This window comes from Anabrus simplex, chromosome X, assembly GCF_040414725.1.
Source record: "Anabrus simplex isolate iqAnaSimp1 chromosome X, ASM4041472v1, whole genome shotgun sequence".
Lineage (NCBI taxonomy): Eukaryota > Metazoa > Arthropoda > Insecta > Orthoptera > Tettigoniidae > Anabrus > Anabrus simplex.
Genome location: NC_090279.1, coordinates 52,230,098 through 52,252,722, shown reverse-complemented (window position 1 = coordinate 52,252,722; position 22,625 = coordinate 52,230,098).

Sequence of the window (22,625 nt, the reverse complement as noted above, 5' to 3'; positions counted from 1 at the left end):
AATATTTGGTTTGAAAAGCCGTTGGCTCAGTAAACTCGCGTCCTCTCCCTGAAGTAGTGCAGCTAATTCCAGGTGCACCCCAGTGGAGATGCATATACCTTTTTAACTACGTACCTGGAATCGAACCCTAGCTGAATGTTATGATGTCGTGGTTTCATTGAAATGGCAGAATGGGTTTGAACATAACAAGGTTGAAAGGAGGGAGCTGACGGCTGTCATACTGAGCCATGTACAGGGGGAGAACGGCCAATGACATAAGAGACCTGTCTCTACAAAGCGACTATTGATCCCATAAGGAACTTCAGTAGGTCACTAGTTGCACTATGCGATATTATGCAATTCAATCTAAACATTTAAACTCTTACTTCCAACAAATCATTTACGAATCTCCCCACAAGAAATGCCTCATTTGATTCCTTGATGCATTTAGGAATAACCGTGGTATTGGAACAGGAGGGTGCAACCTTCAGTCAGTCGCCACTGATCTGCATTTAGGGCAGTCACCAGGTGGCAGGTTCACTATTTGATGTGGACAGGTCTTACGGTGACAATGAGATAGCGAGGGAAGTTACTCTGGCCTTAGTTTGCCTGGTGGGGAATTTGGTAACCACAGAAATCAATATTTAAGTTTGCTGAGGTGGGGTTTGATCCCATTTTCTCCCGACAGTTACGTGGTCATTAGCTCTGTGGAAACATTTTCGTTATGCTGAAACTAAGCTGTGACGGGAAAAGTGGGAAAAAAAGTGATTGGGCTCAATTAGTTACCCGAGCAGAAATTAATTTCTGAATGTAAACAGTAAAGTTACAATCATCGCAGAACGCGAGTCTTCATAGAATCACTGACTTATTTCCAGTGGGTATGCCAGGGGGAAATGCATTAGTCTGTTTTGTAACTTTTAGTATAAGGACATTAACTGGCTATCATTGGTGCGTTAGACTAAACGGACATCCAAAATGATAGCTCCCGAGCGAAAATAGAATGTCACTTTCGAGTTTTCAGGGTAACTTATTCAAATATGAGAGTGGAAGTGCCTTAACACGTGTTTATTCCGGCTCTATTCTCCACGACGTGGGGGCGGTATGAGGCGAATTTAAGGGAGACCAAGGACAGTCAACATGGGAGTGTCGTTTGGTGACCACGGTTCCGCTAGCTGAGTCTGGTATTAGGCTCCCCCACGGTTTGAGATATTCGAGTCCTAGGGAATCCTCCCTCTACTTTGCCGATACCTTCACTTCTCCTCCAGTTGTACTTCCTCTTAGAACAATAATCACCACCACTGTCTCACGATTACCTAAATCTCAGCAAGCTGTGAGTAAATGAACGGGTGCTGGGGGCCAAAGTTACCAAGATCTCGATGCGATGTATATCGTTTACTACAATGTATCGATTACAATTTTATTTGCAGAAGTAAATTACGAGTAAAAGTTACTAAGAAAGTAGTCGTTACAAGTAATTCAATAACATGCCAACTCTATAAGTAAGATATTCGTGCTCATGACACAAGCTCGTATTACTGCGTGTTTACGGTACTGATGTCTGACCAGAGTACAGTTTACTGTGTTGTTACATCCTGATTGTTACAGAGCACTTCATCGGCAAGTAATACCTGTTAGCGCTTGTCCCGCAGTTGAGCAGGGTCTGCTGTCTCTTGTACGCCAATCTTCACTTGGTTTTATAGGAGCATCATTTGAAACAAGATGAACATCCCTCATGTCATCTTGAAGGTGATCAAGCCAGTGTTTCTAGGACCGACCACGTGGCCTGTTTTCAGATGGAGTGATGCGAAGTGCCCTCTCTACACATTACATGGCCACACCAAGCAGGTTATAAAGATATTAGCTGAAACACTCTCCAAAGTGCAGCCACTACCACAATCTAGCGGCTCGCAGTCGACTGCTCCTTGTGGCTGCCATGACATAACACCTGAGCCAGAGGTCTCGAAATTGTATTGCATTGTATTGATTTTAAGTTTTAAGTTTTAAACGAATTATGGAATAGCTTTTCAAGTACAAAATGTTTGATCTGCGGTTATAACATTTTATTCGTCACGAAATACCCTAAGGCATGGAAAGTAACATCAATTTTAGGGCTACACCTAGACCAAAACTACTGGATCTTTCATGTGATAGCCTACCGTCCACTTTTTCACATGTGCCATATACATTCAAAAGTATATTTTCCTACGGTACACATGCTATTTTCCACAAATTGAAGTTAAGTCATGACAAATTTCTGTAACAATTTGCATATAACTACACGATAGGCAACCATATGTACTGAAAACCATGCGCATACCATAATTATATATACACTATATTATGTACATATCAGTGCACTTGAACATGAAATTACATATGTGTAACATTCTGTAATTGGGCATTTTTTTCTGCTGAGATAAAGAAATGTAGTATGGCTTTTAGTGCCGGGAGTGTCCAAGGACAAGTTCGGCTCGCCAGGTGCAGGTCTTTTGAGTTGACTCCCGTAGGCGACCTGCGCGTCGTAATGAGGATGAAATGGTGATGAAGACGACACATACACCCAGCTCCAGTGTCAGAGAAATTAACGAATGATGGTTAAAATTCCCGACGCTGCCGTGAATCGAACCCAGGACACTGTGACCAAAGGCCAGCACGCTAACCATTTAGCCATGGAGCCAGACTCTGCTGATATGTGTATAAACCATTTTTTTAATTTACAAAAGCTGTATTGTGGACTGCAAAGTATTTATGTGCCAGCAAGGAATAACAACTGTCACACATACCTTCTACACTAACATATTCATTCATTAAGGTCTTCACTAACTTGTTCTTGACATCCTGAGTGATTTCACATATGAATTAATTTCGATTATTCTGAAAAACACGGTACATTTTAGAACAAAACATGTGAGAACAATCATTGGGGAAAATCATGTTACTTGATTCATATTTCTTTACTAGTAAGAGGAAGTTTTCTGGGCCATTGGAATTAAGGTCAAGGAACATCAAAACATTTTCACACTCATTGTGTGCAGTCTTTGGATTGCCAAACAATAATATAATTGTCTGCATTTGCCTGTGTATTTTGCACATTACAGTCGATGATATAATTTTTTCATTACAGTTAGGTCTCTTATCACTAATATTTAATCTTTCATTCACAGCGTGACTCATTTTCAAATAATTGTATTTGTTAGGAATACTGCAACATCAGCCTCACAATTGCTATCTTATGATGGGGATAGTAAGTTATTTATCCAGCAGTTCTTAATGCACTGTGAATATCAGATGCATCTGGAGCTATATTATTGCCCTCTTTACTTCTGACAATGGGAAATGACTTTTCCAGACAATCTTGTGTCAGTCTTCTAGTGAAGAGAAATTGAAAATCCATTGCTCCATCAATTCTGACCCCAAAATCTTAAGAGCAGTGATATTATCTACCCAAAAATGAATACATATTGGGTTGAGTTTACTATTAGCACATCTGTTCAACACAATGATCTGCCTTAGATATTTTCAATTTCTACCAATTTTTTCTAAATTATTAGAATCACTGCAAAGGTGTTGTCTATACTGCTTGGGGCCTGTGATACTACATTTTGAAGAATTCAAGATATCAAATAGTATGTCACATATTTCAATTAAAACAGCCCGAATAACTGCAGAGGGTGGTAGTGAATTAAATTGAACATGCACCTTTATGCCACAAGCAACAGAATGACTCACAGTTCGAACAGCTAAACACACTCTCATTGGTGAAAGGAGGGGAGTGAAATACATCGTTTTATTAATTTTGGGGCTAGTCTGGGAACAATGGTTGAATATTTATTATAAAATTATTCAGTATGAGACTAGCTACAAATTTCCCTCCTATATTTAAATCATACTTCTCTAGATTGTTTTGAGTGATTTAATCAAGTGAGGGACATCATAGATAAAATATATTTGTTCATAATTTATTTATTTTACGGGGATACCGTGGCGGACAGAGGGGAAAGAAGGTGCGGGCATGAATGGGTCTATCTATAACAATCAAAATATTAATAAAAAGCTTTAAATTTAGAGTTATATTAATTTTTGGCCGTTTTTATGCTAAGTTTTAACAAAACAAGTCGCTCAGTAACAGAACAAGATTTCAGGTACAGAACTAGCTCGGTAGCTTAGATACAAGATAGGATGAATCAGAAAATCAACCGACAGTTAAAGTTTGACATTTTGCTTCTAAGAAGAAAAAATACCAAGTTGTATTTTACAGACATAAATTTTCTTGAAAAAGTTCATTTTTAAGAAATTACGTTAAGAAAACAATTTTGAAATCTTCTTTCAGCCGTACCAATACAAGATATACAGTTCAAGTTTTGTCGGCAATAATATAATTTTCAATATCACAAGAAAACATGTTGCTTAGTCCATCAGCAACTATATTTTATGATCCCCTAATGTGTCGTACATCACATAGGAAAGATAATTGTCTGCATTTGCCTGGTGGGGTCGCCCGGATCCCCAAGTACTCTCAGATACATCTCTCCCGCTACCTTGAGAGGGGTAGCCATGGTGATGGTCGCCACAGACCAGATATAGTGATACTGCTCCAAGATGGGTAGGCACCACAGCCCTCGCCGGAAATGATGGTGTTCCAGTGTGCCGTTATGCAGGAGAGTGGGCTAGAGCAGAGTGGGCCGTTACCACACGCCGGTATCCCTCGCCAGATGAAACTGTCATTTATTTGGCTACAAAAATTGTTTTTGTGGGGAGCAAGAGTTGTGTATTTTTCTAAGTTGCAGTTTCAGATCAGGCGGGCTGCATGTGTCACTGGCAGGCTTGGGCTTAGAGGCGGGCAACGGGATAAAATAAACCTCACTAGAGGGGAAGGATGTATAGGATTAAGTATATACATAGGATACTGCCGTTAGGTGGATATGGGAGCGGCAGAAGGCCTCCCCATATACCTTACACGCTGATATTTAAAAATGTTGTTACAGAATTGACCCCGAAGAAAGATTACAGTTTTTTTACTGCCATGACTTAGTGGTCTATACTGCAAAACAAAAGATTATACCGGTTTAATCTGCGAATGTGGGCTCTAAATAACGTCTCAGTGGCTGAGTAACTGACCAAAAGTGTGACGGGAGTTAAGAAGTCCAAAAAATATAAGGCCCATGAAATCTGGGGGCAAGTTTTCCTGCAGGCAAGACATTCTTAACCATGACTTGATCTGCAAACTTTAAATTGGTGGGCCTACGTCCACGATCATATCTCTCTCTAATCATGAGAAGCCTTCAGATTACTTTCAGCCTTCTTCCATAGGTCTCTGATATTATCAAGACCTATTGTCTCTGGTAATCTGTCATTGAGTGACCAAAGATTAGACAGCGGCGAGTTGGGAACAAATCTAAACACGAGAGAGGCGGGAGTGAACTTGTGGGACTCATGAACAGCCTAATTTAAAGCAAAACATAACCGATGCAGAGAAGTATCCCACTTGGAATGATCTCCATGATAAAAAGCGATCAACGCAGATCGAAAATTACGATTGATCCCCTCAGCCAGAGATGGTTGAGGGTAATAAGCTGAAGTTGTTACATGGGATATGGACAGATTGAAACAGAATTTCCGGAATAAGTTAGAAGTGAAGGCCTTTGCATTATCTGAAACTATATTTTGACAGGGACGAAAAGAAGCAAAGATAGTATTAAGACAAGAAATGGTAGAGTGAGCTGTAGTCAGCTTAGTGGGAAACAACCATGAAAATCTAGTGAAGCCGTCTACACATACAATAATAAATTTATTCCCGTTCCTCTTTGATCCCTAATGCGGTCTCATGATAGTATTTGAAGATCATTGGCACAAGAAAGGTTGGAACTACAACTTTCTGATCATGCCTCGAAAGGCAACACAAAACCCCGTTCCCCAATACGTAAGGGACAACATGTTCCCCAGAAGAAAGGGTTTCCATTATCGGATCCAGCACGGGATCTTCTGGTTGTTAAATCTCAGTGTCACGAAACAGCGTAGGAGCATCCGTCAAAATAGCATTAATACTAAGAGGTGTGGGCATAGAAAGAGAAGCACTTCCTGTTCACTGGTCTCAATATCACTAGAAAACATGTTGCTTAGTCCATCAGCAACTACATTTTATGATCCCCTAATGTGTCGTACATCACATAGGAAAGCTGAGATCCTGATAGCCCAACGGGCGTTACGTCCGTTACTACGAGGCCTTGCTAAAACCCACCTTAAGGCTGCTTGTATGTTTCTAATTCAAATTTGACATGTTCCAGATAAAGGCGTAACTTCTCCAGGGCAAACAAGACTGCCAAAGACTCTAATTCATAGATAGAATACTTTACTTCTCGAGCCGATAAGGACCTGCACGCATAGAAGGTATGCCGCCTTCCGAGTTCCGTTTCCTGAAAAAGGACAGCAGTCACAGCAGATGAACAGGCATCACTTTGGACAATGAATTTCTTAGAGAAATTGGGCATGGCTTGTACAGGGACGTTACAAAGAGCTAATTTAAGGTCTGCGACGGCCCCCATTCAAATTTCACACCTTTCTTGCGAAGTAAGTTCAAGGGCGCCGCCCTAATAGCAAAGTTAGAAATACATTTCCTGAAAACAATCACCATGCCTATGAATCTAGCGATTCCCTTTATGTCCTTCGGAGGCTTGAAGTCACGAATAGCCTGTGTTCTGGGATGGTCAATATAAACACCATCGGGCGACACAGTATGCGCTGAGAACGACATAGAAGGATTAGCAAAGGCTACCTTAGATAATTTAACAGTCAACCCAGCCTTCCGAAGGCGATTGAGGACTTCCGTCAGATGATCTAAGTGCTCTTTGGAGGTCACTGAAAACACGACGACATCATCGAGGTAATGTTTCAGATATTCGAATTTGATATCAGAGAAGACCCTCTCCAGCTGTCTAGCAAGGACAGCTGCACACGTGTGGATCCCGAAGGGGCGCAGAAGTATTTATACAGATTCCAATCCGTGGCGAAAGCCGTCATGTGTTTGGATTCTTCTGCCAGAGGTATTTATTATATGCCTGGTTAAGATCTAATATGGTAAAGAACTTAGCCTTGCGAAACCATGGAAAACAAGAATGAACATTCAGAAGGCGTACAGATTGTAACAAAACCTATATATAAGGCCCTCAGGCCTCCTCTTCCATCTAACCAGGAAGTGAAATATACATATATTACATTGTATTACTTACAATAAGTAGATCTCATACAAATTAAATTAACAAAAATACAAGGATGGTGAGATTACATTAAGATGAAATAAATTAAGATTAAATTAAGATGAAATAAATCAGATATAATAAAATGATAAATTCTTCAAACTAATATTCTACATGTAAAAGAAAGAGGCAGTACATAAAACTTGATTTTACAAACATATCGGATAAGAATTTTAGACTCTCTACCAGGACATGCATAACAAGAGAATGGTTGTAAGTAGCAGCATCAAGTTTACATGATCCTTACTAGTGCATAAAATGTCTCCAAAGTACTTCCTTGAAAGTGCGAATAGCGCTTAACCCTCTGATACTTTCGGGAAGGAGGTTCCACTCACGGCAGGCAATTACTGTGGATGATTTATCGTAGATGGCAGTTCTATGGGTAGGTAAAGCAATGATGGAATTATTAGCAGATCTGGTGTTAAGACTATGATAAGAGGATAGGTATTTGAAATATGAAGTAAGGTAAAATGGCTTTGAAGATTTAAGGATTTTATGGAGATGGCATAGTGCGACGGATTTCTAGTCGGGGCCAAGATAGGTGGTTATATGAAGGGGTTACGTAGTCATAGTACCGTAGGTTACAGACGAAACTCACACATGCATTTTGACCACGTTGTAATCTGCTCAATAACATGCCCCGAGTGTCTCTATAAATCGCGTCACAATAGTCGAAATGAGGGAAAACCAGAGCTTCTACCAGTATTTTTTGAGTTTTTCAGGAAAATAAGTGTTTATACCCGTGCAGCATGTGCAATGCAGAGAATGTTTTCTGGGTGATGTTTGTAATATGCGTTTTCCATGACATGTCATCATTGAAAGTAACACCTAGGAGTTTTACTGATTGCATGAATGGTATGTTAGTATTACACAACCTTATAGATGGAATATCTGGTGGATTGTCCTTCGCGAGTAGTTTCGGGTATCCAAGGATGATGGCTTGCGTTTTTGCTGGGTTAAACCAAAGACCACATCTCAATGACCAAGAAGAAAACGATGTTAAATCCTGGTTGATTTTGTCTACGGCCAAAAATATTAGATTTGGAGATGTATGGAGGTACATTTGTACACCATCAGCATAAATATGGTATTTGCAGTGTGTTAGGATTTGGGAGACATCATTAATGTAAATAGGAAAAGGAAGGGGTCCTTACACCGACCCTTGGGGTACACCACACTGCACAGACCCGCAAATTGATTTGTTTATTCTATCTGTAACACACTGCCGACGGCCATGCAGGTAGGAATGCAACCAAAGAAGGGCGCTATCCGAGAAATAGAGGGAATACAATTTCGAGAGCAAAATGTCAATTTCAACAGAGTCAAAAGCTTTGCTCAAGTCTAGGAGTATTAAAACTGTCACTTCCTTGTTGTCCATAGCTTCTCGGATGTCTTCTGTGACATTCAGTAGTGCCGTTGTAGTACTGTGTGCTTGACGAAAACCAGATTGTAGTGGATGAAGTATGTTGTAAGTCGTCATGTAGTCTGTTATTTGTCTATGAGCGATGAACTTCAGCGCTTTGGATAAAGCAGAAAGTATGCAGATGGCTCTATAGTCAGATGGTTCAGAAGGGGATGCTACTTTTTTAGAGGACGTATAATGCCCACTTTCCATTTTACGGGATATGTGCTCTCTACAAGGGAAGAGTTAAATTTGTTACTTAGTGCAGGTAATATCACATCCAGAATATTTTTTATCATCTCTATTCCTATACTGCCATTTCCTTTTGCCGTTGATGTTATCCGATTTATAGCAAACCTGACTTGTGAGTGGGTTGTTGGACGGAAGTAGAAGTTTTCTCTATATGTTCGCGACTTTGCATAATTCCCGTCTAGAACTTCCTGTTTCAGGGCTGCATTTAATGTGCAGTTAGATGAAAAATAATCGTTCAGTTTTTCCAAGGGTTTATTTTTTTCGTCGTCGTCTCGTCCTTTGGTAATTCCAATGCTCTTTATGGATTTCCACAAGACAGCTGTTGAAGCATTTGTTTGAATTTAACTGTGAGCGTGTCGTAGTTTAGCGTTTCTAATCTGTTGGGTCGTAGCGTTTCTTAGTCTATTATAGTTCAGTAGATTGTCAGGAGTGCAATGTTTCTTAACTCGTCTATAAGCAGCATCGCGTTCAGCAATTAGTGCTCTAATCTCATCTGAGAGCCAGGATCTGGCTTTCGCGTAACTCGAGCCTTCTTTTCAGGGGCATGTCTATCGTACAGTTCAGTCATGTGTTGATTGAAGAGAGTCACTTTGTCATTTATGTGTTTAACCTTCTAGCGCTCGCGTTGGCGGCAAATTGGCCGCCAATTTGAAAAAAAAACGCACTATATGTAAACGGTTCTGAGAAATTATGCGGGGACCAAGAGTAATCTCTAGTTGGCTATCTTGCCACTAGATGCCGTTCACATTTGGCCTTCAACTCGCCGCGGATCGTAGGAAGACAGTGTCAAAGTTGTCCTGGTCACGCACGGCCGCACGGACGGCCACAAAACCGCCTTGCGAGCGCGCGTGGAACAGAAGCTCGAGTGCTCCTCTAACGTAATAACCAAAAATGTAAGTACATATTTTATGTTTATTACATGTGATTAATGTAAGACATTATTCTCTTCCCCTGATGGTAGTGTCCCGCAATAATCCATCCTAGTTCAGTGTCTTGAGGAATAGGATAATCTGGTGATCGAGTTCTGTGACCAAGTTTCAATAATGAAAAGAAATGTTCTGTACCCATTAACAAATCAATGTCACTTGGCGGGAAGAACTTGAGGTCAGCGAGCTTCAAGTCAGTGAGCAAGTTCCCATGTTCATGCTGAATGTAGAGCTAACCACTCTACCCCAACAAGTGCCAAAGTTATGAACAGTGGAAGCCTTTACCTTTCACCATTCCAATGGCCCCCATTGCTTGTACGGAGATGACTTTGTTTTTTTCCTTTTTAAATACAAATACTCATGTTTATTATGTTTGTTTATTCACACTCCCTGCTCTGTAGGTAATTCAGTGTCCTTGGAATGGCTCTTGATGTTGTAAATTACCGTTCATTTATTTTGTATTGCATACTTTTGTTGTTACTATTATTATTAATATTACACACGATATCTCTTAAAATGTAAATAAACTAATATTTAATAAAGTAAATTATGCTTATCTCTTTGAATTCATTTATTTTATTGCATATTGTTATCGCTATGGCAACATGACTTCTTTATGATGTAGACACAGTATAAAAGTATTTCTTCCCAAATAGATTTGTTATACACCCCGTGTGGGTGAGATGAAGAATATACCCACGATGTACTCTGTCTGTTATAGGAGGCGACTATAAGGGGCGACACAGGGATGATAGTGTTAGAGCCATGAAAATAATTGTGATTAGTACCATCATGCGGGGAACTACATGGGTCACCTTTACTTGCGAGTGGTACCACTATGTTAGGTACACAGTAGCTTTGTGATTAGTAGCAACATAAGGTGAGTCTGTATGGGTTTTCCAGTACCCGTGATTGGTACCATTGTGCGAAACACCACGGGTCTGGGCGTTGTCTGCGATTAGCACCACTATATCAGCGACACCGTGGGTCTGCGTTGCCTGTAATTAGTACCCACTATATGAAGAACACCAAGGGAATACTGGAACCTGTGATTAGTACACCTATGTGAGGAACACTATGTGTTTGCGTTGCCTATAAGTAGCGTCATAATGTGAGAAACACCATTGGTCTCCGTTACATGTGCGAAGTAAAATACTTTTGAGTCATACCATAATGTATGGAACACTATGAGTCTACATTATTTTTTATTAGTACAGCAACATGACAAATACTATGATTTTACTTTACTAGCGATACGTGTCATTATGACGGGCCATTGACCAGCATTTTGGACCCCTTTAGAAAACAAGCATCCTCGATTCAGGATTATGCTTTAGAAGTAGTCCCTTGGTCAGTAATACTATCGTACATGATAGTTTCTGGGTCGGATCCACCGATTGTTTTAAATTCATATCCACCCATTTATTCTTCATCATCACGTTTTTATTCTGCTCTGTGGACGATTTTGAATTTTAAATTGTCATTCTATTTCGTCTCATTTCATACTATTCTGGACTGATGACCTAGGTGTTAGGTCCCTTCAAGCAAATAGCACCACCATCATCATCACTCGGTTAATTATACCCGCACCAGTTAGACTACAGACTAGGGAAATGCCTTTTGTTGCAGTACATAACGTTCTTACTTATTTGTATAATTAAAGATCTGAAGATCCATATACGGTTATAACTGGTATAAATAGAAACTGTGTAATTTGGGAGAGAGTAAGCCCATGTGGTATTGCGCGTCACAAGAAACTGAGTGAATTGGCTGTACAGTTCGATCACACTGCTGTGAGCTTGCTTTCAGGAGGTGGTGGATTCCAACCCCTCAGTCGGTAGATCTGAAGTTATATTTGTTTTTTCCTTGGTTCCCTCGTTTTCACTTTAGGCTAATTCTGTGGCTGTACCTTTATTAATGCAAAGACCGCTTCCTTTCATTTTAGTATTAGCCCTCTTTCCTATCCCAGTCTTGCCTTAAAACCTGTCCTCTATCAGTGTGACTTAGGCCAATATATTTAAAAAATCTGGTAATTTTGTTTGACTCTTTAGTCCCCCTGGAGAATTCCTGGGCTTCCCTAATGTGGTAAGCTTGAGATACACCAAATTGTAAGTTCAAAACACGTTTAAAATGACCCTCCTTTCCCCTACTGCTTATTGAAGACAGACGAAGAATAAAACAACATCCAAGCCAAAGGAAGGATGTATAGGTCCTACGTGGTAAGTCCTTGAACTTATGGAAATTGCAATTAAATATACAATCTAGATCTCTCTCATTTTCCCTCTCGCTCCCCGTCCCGTTGACAATACGGTTATACTAATGCCTAAATCAAAATAAAGGCAGGAAATATTTACATTTAATTTAAGCTGATGAAGGAGGTAACGTATGACTAGCTCGGGTTGGCGGGTTCGAGTCCGGCAGTATTTGAGGGTGTTCAAATACGCCAGTCTCATGTCTGCAGACATACCGGTACGTAAAAGAATTCTTGTGGGACGAAATTCTGGCTCCTCGTCCTTTATGAAAACCATAGATTTAGTTAGTAGAAATATTAACATTATTATTCTCAATTCAGAAGTGAGCTTGAAAGATGACCTAATTTCCGTTCACATAGCTTAGCACATTAGTTCTACTCTATGTTTCCTGGATAAGCTTGAAGATATAACCGACCTGTAAACTGAAAATATGCCGAATAATCTCTCTTACAGGTTATTGATGAGAGAAAGAAACTGAGAAAATCGAAAAGAAAGCAGCTTGATTTGTTCTGGGTGATATGCGACAAAAGAATAGCGTTACAAAAATGTTGCAAAGTTTGGGCTGGGAAAATTGGAATAAAAGAGACGAGCTGCTCGACTAAGTGGTATGTTCCGAGCTATCAGTGGAGAGATAGCGTGGAATGACATCAGTATACGAATAAGTTTGAGTGGTGTCTTTAAAAGGAGATTAAAATACGAAGATAAGGCTGGAATTCAAGAGGAAAAATTGGGGCAAATGTTCGTTCATAGGATGTGGAGTTAGGGATTGGAATAACTTACTAAGGAAAACGTTCGATAAATTTCCAATTTCTTAATAATCATTTGAGAAAAGCTAGGAGAAAAACAGATAGGGAATTTGCCACGTGGCCGACTGTTGTAAATGCAGATCAGTATTGACTGATTGACTGATTGGTTTAATGATTGATTGAATGATTGATTGATGATTGATTGACTGATTGATTGATTGATTGATTGATTGATTGATTGATTGATTGATTGACGCTCGTACAAAATAAAGTAAAGGCACTAAGTAATTTCTGGAACTTTCGAAAATCACACTGCAAAGACTTCAGGCAGAATCCCAAGGAATGTAATGCTATTCTTCAGAAGATGCTCAGCAAGCGTTTAGCTACAGAAGTAGTAGTAGCTGGTCAAGTTTCTAAGTAAAGATGCGTATATTTTATATTATGACAAAAGTTTTATAATATATACTTATTTGTATTAGACAGTAATAATTTTATGGTTAATGTCGTTGAAAACACCTATTTACAAAGCAATCCACAAAACAAAATAATAATAACATACACTTACATTGTGACCAAGAGCTGAGCAGACAGCCGCCGATCTGACACCTATGAACTTAGAAGACACACTGGGCGCCTCCTTGGAAACCGTGCCGCCTAATGGGGAAGGGTGTAACTTAGGAATACTGGCTCCTTCCATTACACTGTGATGCGCCGAGACGAAACGGCGAGTTGGTTTCACATTTTGCGGCCAACAGCCGCATACGTTAGCCGATGAAGGATGGGCGATATCAATGCGAGAGTTGGAAACAGAACTGAAGTATTCGAAAGGGTAATTGGTAAATGTGGGGAATACATGGAAGCTAATGGGAACGGGAAGCGTTTGTTGGACTTCAATGCTAGTTTTTGTTTATCTGTTACGAATATATTCTTCAAGCATTAGGCTATTCAGGTGGGGAGCTAAGGGTAACAGATCCACAAAATATACTATATCTTAACCGATTTTAAATTCTGGAAGTCTGGTAGGAATGTATGAGTTTTACGTGGATTTTTCGGTGATACAGACCACTATCAGATCTGTAGTGAACTGAGTATCTCTAAGCCTAGGATACAGAAAATGAAATCTATCTGCAAACGAACAAGAGTAGAAAATCTCCAGGACGAGGAGATTAGACAGAAGTACATGGATATGATTAGTGAGAAGCTTCGAACAGTGGACAGTAAGCAGGTTCAGGATATAGAAAGAGAATAGGTGGCATACAGGGATGCTGTAGCAGGAACAGTAAGGGAATGCCTAGGAACGCGTATTTGTAAAGGCGGGGAAAAGCGAACATCTTGGTGGATTGATGAAGTGACGGTAGCTTGTAAACGTAAAAAGAAGGCTTATCAGAAATGGCTCCATACAAGGGCTGACGCAGACAAGGAATTGTACGTAAATGAATGAAACAGAGCGAAACAAGTAGTTGTTGAATCCGAAAAGAAGTCGTGGGAATATTTTGGTAATAACCTGGAAAGACTATGTCAAGCAGCAGCGAAACCTTTCTGGACAGTAATAAAGAATCTTAGGAAGTAAAGGAAAAAGGAAATGAGCAGTGTTTTGGGTAATTCAGGTGAACTCATAATAGATCCCAGGGAATCACTGGAGAGGTGGAGGGAATATTTTGAACATCTTCTCAATGTAAAAGGAAATCTTCCTGGTGGTGTCGCGAACAACCTAGCTAATGGGCAGGAAGAAAGTTATGTTGGTGAAATTACGCTTGATGAAGTGGAAAGGATGGTAAATAAACTCCGTTGTCATAAAGCAGCAGGAATAAATGAAATTAGACCCAAAATGGTGAAGTATACTGGGAAGGCAGGAATGAAATGGCTTTGTAGAGTAGTAGGATTAGAATGGAGTGTTGGTAAGGTACCTTAAGATTGGACAAAAGCAGTAATTGCACCTATCTATAAGCAATGGAACAGGAAGGATTCCAACAACTATCGAGGTATCTCATTGATTACGCAGGGAACGGATTTATATGTAATTGCATATCTCTTTAAGCAGATAAGATTAATTATATTTTTCATTATCTTTACGAATCATGACGCGTGGAGTTGAAAAATGGAGTATTTATTTTCCATATTTTTCCATATTTTTGAGTTTAGTACATATGTTCTATATTCTTCTTCATTAAAATCAATATAGTCCATATTTCGGTTAAAAGGTATTAAATCATATTAAATTAGCAGTCATCTCAATAATGAAGAAATAAATTAAAAATCAATATTCGAAAAATTAATATTTTAAGTGGTGTGCAGGTCATTATCACGCCTGCCCAGGTCTGGGCTGATAAAATAAGCTGATACGCGGTGCGAAGAAAGAGAGAGGTGTGGATCACACATACAGCACTGATAAGCTGCATTATACATAAGATCGACTGTGTCTGTGCCATCATTTCGTAACTAGGACCGGGCGAGTTGGCCGTGCGCGTAGAGGCGCGCGGCTGTGAACTTGCACCCGGGAGATAGTAGGTTCGAATACCACTATCGGCAGCCCTGAAAATGGTTTTCTGTGGTTTCCCATTTTCACACCAGGCAAATGCTGGGGCTGTACCTTAATTAAGGCCACGGCCGCTTCCTTCCAACTCCTAGGCCTTTCCTATCCCATCGTCGCCATAAGACCTATCTGTGTCGGTGCGACGTAAAGCACCTAGCAAAAAAATCGTAACTAGGGAAATCTCATTCATCGACGATGTGCTAGTTGTTTCCGGATTAGTTCGTAATTCGGGCATTCCCTTTGATTGCTTCATAACTCCATCTAGTTCACTACCAGTCTTCACAGTTTGAATTAGCAGTGAGACGGCTCATAGTGTTCTAGTACGTTCAGTGTGTGCAGTTGTATATTGATATTCATTGAAGACATTAACGTTGTTACAATATGCCTAAAGTAGCTCAGTCAACCAGTTTAAAAGAGAAAAGTTACGTATCAGAATTTAAAGAAGATGGTTTATCAACTGACAGTAAGATATTATTTTGTAATTTGTGTCATTGTGCAGTGACATCTACTCAAATGTTCCTAGTGCAACAGCACGTTTCAACCAGTAAACACCAGGCTAACAAACAAGGATATTCCAAGCAGAGACAGTTGTTTCTGACACAACCAGCAACTTCCAGTGTAACGGTCGAGTTCAACACCGATCTCTGCCGTGCTCTCATCTCTGCTGACATACCTCTCTTATAATCAGCGCTTCAGGGAATTCCTCAAGAAATATACCAAACGATCCATCCCGGATGAGTCAACGTTCAGAAAAACGTACTGTTCAGCCATATACGATGAAACTGTTCGGAAGATAAGGCAAGAGATTAAAGACGGTCCAATTTCGGTTTCCATTGATGAAACAACAGACAAAGAAGGCAGGCTAATTGGCAACGTAATCATTGGCTTGTTAAGCGAAGATTATTGTAAACGGATTCTCTTACACTGTGATGTTCTAGAAAAGTGGGATAACAAAACTATAGCAAAAGTGTTCAGTGAGGCTATGAGTAACCTCTGGCCACAGGGCGTTAAGTATAATAAAGTGTTACTTTTTATTAGCGATTCTGCACCTTATATGATGAACGCCGGAGAAGCATTATGTGCTGTATATCCAAGGATGACTCATTTAACATGTGTAGCACATGCCTTTCATCGTGTGGCTGAAGTGGTAAAAGGCAGTTACCCCAAGGTAAATTTATTGATTTCCTCAGTGAAAACAGTTTTTCTCAAAGCCCACAGAAGAGTTTATCTTTTGAAAGAAATGTACCCAGAGATTCCAGTGCCGCCTAAGCCGATTCTAACTAGGCGGGCTACGTGGCTGCAAGCGATTGAATATTATGTTGAATATATATAGGCTGTATTAAGAACGTTCTGCATACCATGGACTCTGAAGATGCAGCCTCAATTGAAGCCGCGAAAACAGTTGTTTGCGACATATATGTGAAAAATGACTTATGTTACATTCAGCATAACTTTTTATGCATTAAAAAACACTGAAAAGGCTCCAAAACTGGAATCTCCCACCTTCTGAAAGTTGTGAAATTGTGAATAAAACTGTGGCACAACTAAATCCTGCAAATGAAGCAAACTGTGCATTCAAATAACCCCGGACAAAGGTTGCTGCAATGCTGTGTGGAGATTTAACTGTAAAATTAACACTGGATTGAACGCCCGCAAATATTGTGAAGTTGAATTATGCCCCCAATACGTCTTCCGATGTTGAACGCAGTTTCAGTCAATATAAAACTGTCCTTACAGATAATAGATGGAGATTCACTTTGCAGCACTTAAAAGAACATTTTGTAATCCATTCTTTTGGTAACAGAGAATAAAATATATTAAAATGTGAAGTGCAACATTATGTTGCATGTAGATCTACTTTGTTTAGCTTCTTTGAACTTTGATAAAAATAGAAATGAATGTTATATGTGCAATTTTAAGTCCATATATAATTCCATATTTGAATAAAAATAACTAAATATATATGTACATATTTCAAAAAATATTAGTACATATAAATCCGTTCCCTGTATGATTACTATACCAAGCTAAGTATTCACCGGCATCTTGGAAGAGAGGGTGCGATCAGAGAGGAAGTTGCATGAAATCCAGTATGGTTACAGAGGACGGAGGGTCTGTCAAGATCCAATTTTCAGTACGCACCAGGTGAATGTAAAATGTTAGGAAATGAATAGACAGCTGTGTATTGGTTTAGTATATCTAGAGAAAGCATATGACAGGGTACCGAGGGAAATGATGTTCACAATACTGCGGGGGGAATGACATTAAGGGTAGATTATTAAAATCAATCAAAGGCATTCGTGATGACAATTGGGCTCCAGTAAGAATTGATGGTAGAACGGGTTCTTGGTTCAGGATACTTACAGGGGTTAGACAAGGCTGTAATCTTTCTCATTTGCTCTTCGTAATTTACGAGGATCATCTGCTGAAAGGTATAAATTGGCAAGGAATGATTCAGGCGGGTGGAAATTTAGTATGCAGTCTGGCGTCTGCTGACGACTTCGTCTTAATGGCAGATTGTGCCGAAAGCCTGCAGTCTAATGTCCAGGAACTTGAAAATAGGTGCAGTGAGTATGGAATAACAATTAGCCTCTCCAAGGCTAAATTGATGTCAGTAGGTAAGAAAGTCAACAGAAGTGAATGTCAGATTGGTGATACAAACATGGAACAGGTAGATAATTTTAAGTACTTTTGTTGGTTGTTCCCCCAGGATAGTAATATAGTAAGTGAGATTAAATCGTGGTCTAGTAAAACCAATGTAGTGAGTTGGCAGATGCGATCAACATTGTTCTGTAAGAAGGAAGTCATCTCCCGGACGAAACTGTATTTACATCGGTGTGTTTCCAGACCATCTTTGCTTTACTAGAACGAAAGCTGGGTGGGCTCAGGATATATGAAATGAAATGAAATGGCGTATGGCTTTTAGTGCCGGGAGTGTCCGAGGACATGTTCGGCTCGCCAAATGCAGGTCTTTCGATTTAACACCCGTAGGTGACCTGCGCGTCGTGATGAGGATGAAATGATAATGAAGACGACACATACACCCAGCCCCAGTGCCAGTGAAATTAACCAATGATGGTTAAAATTTCCAGCCTTGCCGGGAATCGAACCCGGGACCCCTGTGACCAAAGGCCAGCACGCTAACCAATTAGCCATGGAGCCGGACTCAGGATATATTATTCATAAGTTTGAAGTAACAGACATGAAAGTAGCGAAAATTGTTGCTTTTAAAACAGGTGGGAACAATAGCAGGAGAGTAGGCCTACTCGGAACTAGCAGATAAAGTCTAAGTTAGGAATGAACTCGATGGATGAAGCTGCACGCGTAAACCATCTTCGGTGGTTGGGACATGTGCGACGAATGGAGGAGGATAGATTACCTAGAAAAATAGTAGTCTCTATTATGGTGGGTAAGAGGAGTAGAGGGAGACCAAGTTGACAGTGGTTTGATTCAGTTTCTAACGATTTAATGATAAGAGGTATAGAACTAAATGAGGCCACGGCACTGATTGCAAGTAGAGGATTGTCGCGACGTGCCGTTTTTGTAAATTCACAGAGGCTTGCAGACTGAACGCTGAATGGCATAACGGACTATAATGATAATGCATGTATATATGTATTAAAAGCCGTACGATTTTATTTCCGTTAGTGTACGAAGAATTGGATCGTAAAGTTCAGGCAGTTGATTCCTCCTTCCATGGCTGTCCACATTCGTTTAGACTTACGGACCTGCTTTCGTATTCTCTTTCTTTCACCCGGAGAGGTTCCTTCTCACTTATATATCCTCTTTGAGCCAGACATAGCGGGACAGAAGGTTCTTAAACACTGCTAAAGGTTGGGCCCAACGCGAACCGAGCTGCTATTGGTTAAGGAAATGACGTCACAGTAGGAGCAAAGCAGCCGAGCCCGGAGCGCGCAAATCAGTAAGAATCTCATAATATCAGCTAATATTACAGTTTCTCAGAACTAATTGCAGACCAGACATAAAGATTACTGCAGTTATAAGATAGAAAACGAGTACAGCATAGTAACTTTTCATGATTTCCATTACGAATAAGGCGTAAACGTGACGGCACTCTAACCAACGCTTGAAATTTATTAACATTTCAAAGTTCCTCTATTTAGTTTGAGGAAGGTTACGCGCTTTCAAGTCTGTAAACATAAATATTTAGAGATATGAAATCTTTGTCATATTAAATCTTTACAGCAGAAATTCCGTGATGAACTACCGTATGTTAACACGTCATCACACGCCCCTTTATATTTGCACGAGAGCACGCCCCACGGCAATTTGCTCACGCATGTTATATGTTGTTGCTCTGATTTTAAAATTAAGAAAACAATCCTAAGACGTTAACAACATTGTAAGAAACAGAATTTACTTATCAAAACATCATATTTAGGACTGTAAATCATTATTAGTAATTTAACATATTGCACAGGACGAGAACACGCTATGTTAGCAAACTGCCGCAATTCCAAGGCTGTGACCTGACATCAAAGCACGCCGCGTTAGCAAATTGCCGCATACTATATTTTAGGCATTTTCACATAAGTTGCATTAACAAAAGTCCAGTTTAATTAGTAAAATATGAAATATAAACAAATTAGATTGATTTAACAAACATCGTACGCATATTACTTCTGTCCAACAGCAGCCAGTCTAGTCATTTTCAGCTGGATCCTCCTGTTGGATTGAGCATCTCGAACAAGTTGGCACTGTATGTTCTCGGCAGATGTAAATGTCACATACGCAAGAAATAAGTTTTGTTCTGCTATTTGTTTCTTCTAGGGCAGATACCACAGATAGCATATTGACCTGGTTGCAGGGACCTCTCATGTGGTTGTTGCTGTCTCACTTTATGAACAGGCTCACGACGTTCAGGTTCTTGCTGAGCGCCTACTGAAAGGTTCAGTGCCTCTTCGTTGGCCGGTGGGGTGTGTTGTTCATTACCAACCTCACACGGTTGCATTATTTCTTCTGAAACACTCTCCTCTGAGTCACTATTAACATGCTCTAAAATATCTGTTTCATCAAGTCACTATAATCAGAAGTATCTTCACTTAATTCACTTGAATGACATTCTGGAACACTGTAAACTAAATCTCTCACTGCAGCTTGTTGTACATCGTACGGATCCATTTCCAGGTAATAGTACAAACAATAAAACAGTAATACTTCAACTGTATCATATTAAATATATGCGAGAACTCGCCCGTTAGCAATATGCTCACTAATGTTTGTACGCGATAGCACGCACGTTAGCAATCTGCTCACACAACGTGACACCACCAAAGACAAATGTGAACTGACGTAGATAGAAGAGAGCGATGAACTGGATTAGGCTACGGTCGTTATACATAGATGTGGGGCGAGGAATACCTGGCTGCCCGCTCATTCTTGATGACAACAAAGGAAGATATTAGCATTATTGTTCAAACGCGGCAGGTATGGAGTTTAAAGCTTAACACATACTGTAACAGCAGCAGAAGTACCGGTAAGTTTATATTCGAAACCATGCATAGATAGTCCTGGAAAACCTACAGCCTGTCTTCCAGTCTTTGACCGGGTCAGGGATGTAATGAATGAACCACATATAGGCTATTATTACAATGGGGTCGCCACTCCCAAAGTGATTTATTAATGACTGATCAATGCTATGAAATGATAATGGAAAGTGTTGCTGAAATGAAGGATGACAGGGAAAACCGGAGTACCCGGAGAAAAACCTGTCCCGCCTCCACTTTGACCAGCACAGATCTCACATGGAGTGACAGGGATTTGAACCACGGTATCCATTGGTGAGAAGCCGACGCGCTGCCGTCTGAGCCACGGAGGCTCCGCATAGATAGCACTTCATTAGAACACAGTCCTACCTGTGAGATTAGATGTCATGAAGTGGTTGCTTTTGAAGATGAAATCCACTGTCGTGCCTTTCGCCGGTGAGCTGCTATGGATTTTTCAGTTCTTGTCCGAATGTTCATTTGTCGTATGCGTATAAATATTCTCGTTCTAACATACATTTTTAATAGATATTTCTGGTGGTACAGCGGGGAATTTACTGCTAATTATTTGACACACTTTGCGTATAATATTAGGTATGTGTCATAGTTCAGGACGTCCGTGAGTGCCCTGAAAATTAACTCAAATTCCTTTATTTGGTTTACCATTCTAACGATGGAACGAGTAGACCTCCCCGAGATAACATTTGTATCCATCCCACAGGGGCTGTACCAGAAGAAATGGAAAGCATTTCCCCAGTGGGACTTCACATTGACCTGTCATATTTTCTTTCACGGTTGGCGATGTAGCCGGCGAGGTACCGAAATCCCTTTGCTGAACAATCAGGTGTCGCTGTAGATAGCGGTGAATCTTCGTTTTTTTTTTGTTTTTTTTTTTTGCTATTTGCTTTACGTCGCACCGACACAGATAGGTCTTATGGCGACGATGAGACAGGAAAGGCCTAGGAATGGGAAGGAAGCGTCCGTGGCCTTAATTAAGGTACAGTCCCAGCATTTGCCTGGTGTGAAAATGGGAAACCACGACAAACCGTCTTCAGGGCTGCCGACAGTGGGGTTCGAACCCACTATCTCCATATCACTGGATACTGGCCGCACTTAACCCTCTACTGCATGAATTATTTTTCGTTTCCGTTTGGTGAAGAAAATTTCAAGCTTTAATGTTCAACATACGCTCAGTGGTTTAGATATACCAGCAATTCTTAACTGGGCCTAATAGCTTAACACTCGTATGTGATGTGGATTGCCATATTGGTATATATATACGATTTTTCACGATTTTACGGTAAGCTTTTAACATTCAAAGACCGAACATTACTGCCTACTGGCCATGGGTACGTATTGCAAGGTGCAAGTATACTTGCACGACCGTAGGTCGGTAATGTCTTTGAGGTTGAGCCAGAGGTACGTAAAATAAACGGTGGTTGGTTCGCGTGGATGTTGACGGTGTGGAAGGAGTACAACGAGCTAGAATAACATAGAGGGGCTGTATACCTGACATCAGCGCTCCCTGCTTGAAGCAAGTTGATAAGGAGTGGCGTCAGGAAGGGCATCCGGCCGTAAAACAGGGCCAAATCCACATGTGCGACACAGTTCGCACCCGCGACCCCACAGGTGTGGGATAAGCGGTAGAAAAAGAAAAAAGAAGACTGTGCGATGATTTCGAACTACCCTACAATCAACTGATCGTGATGTTGGCCTCGTGCCGCAATATGAAGTGGCGGTATTCGCTTTCATGCTTCAAGCTTTCGGCAACGGACTTT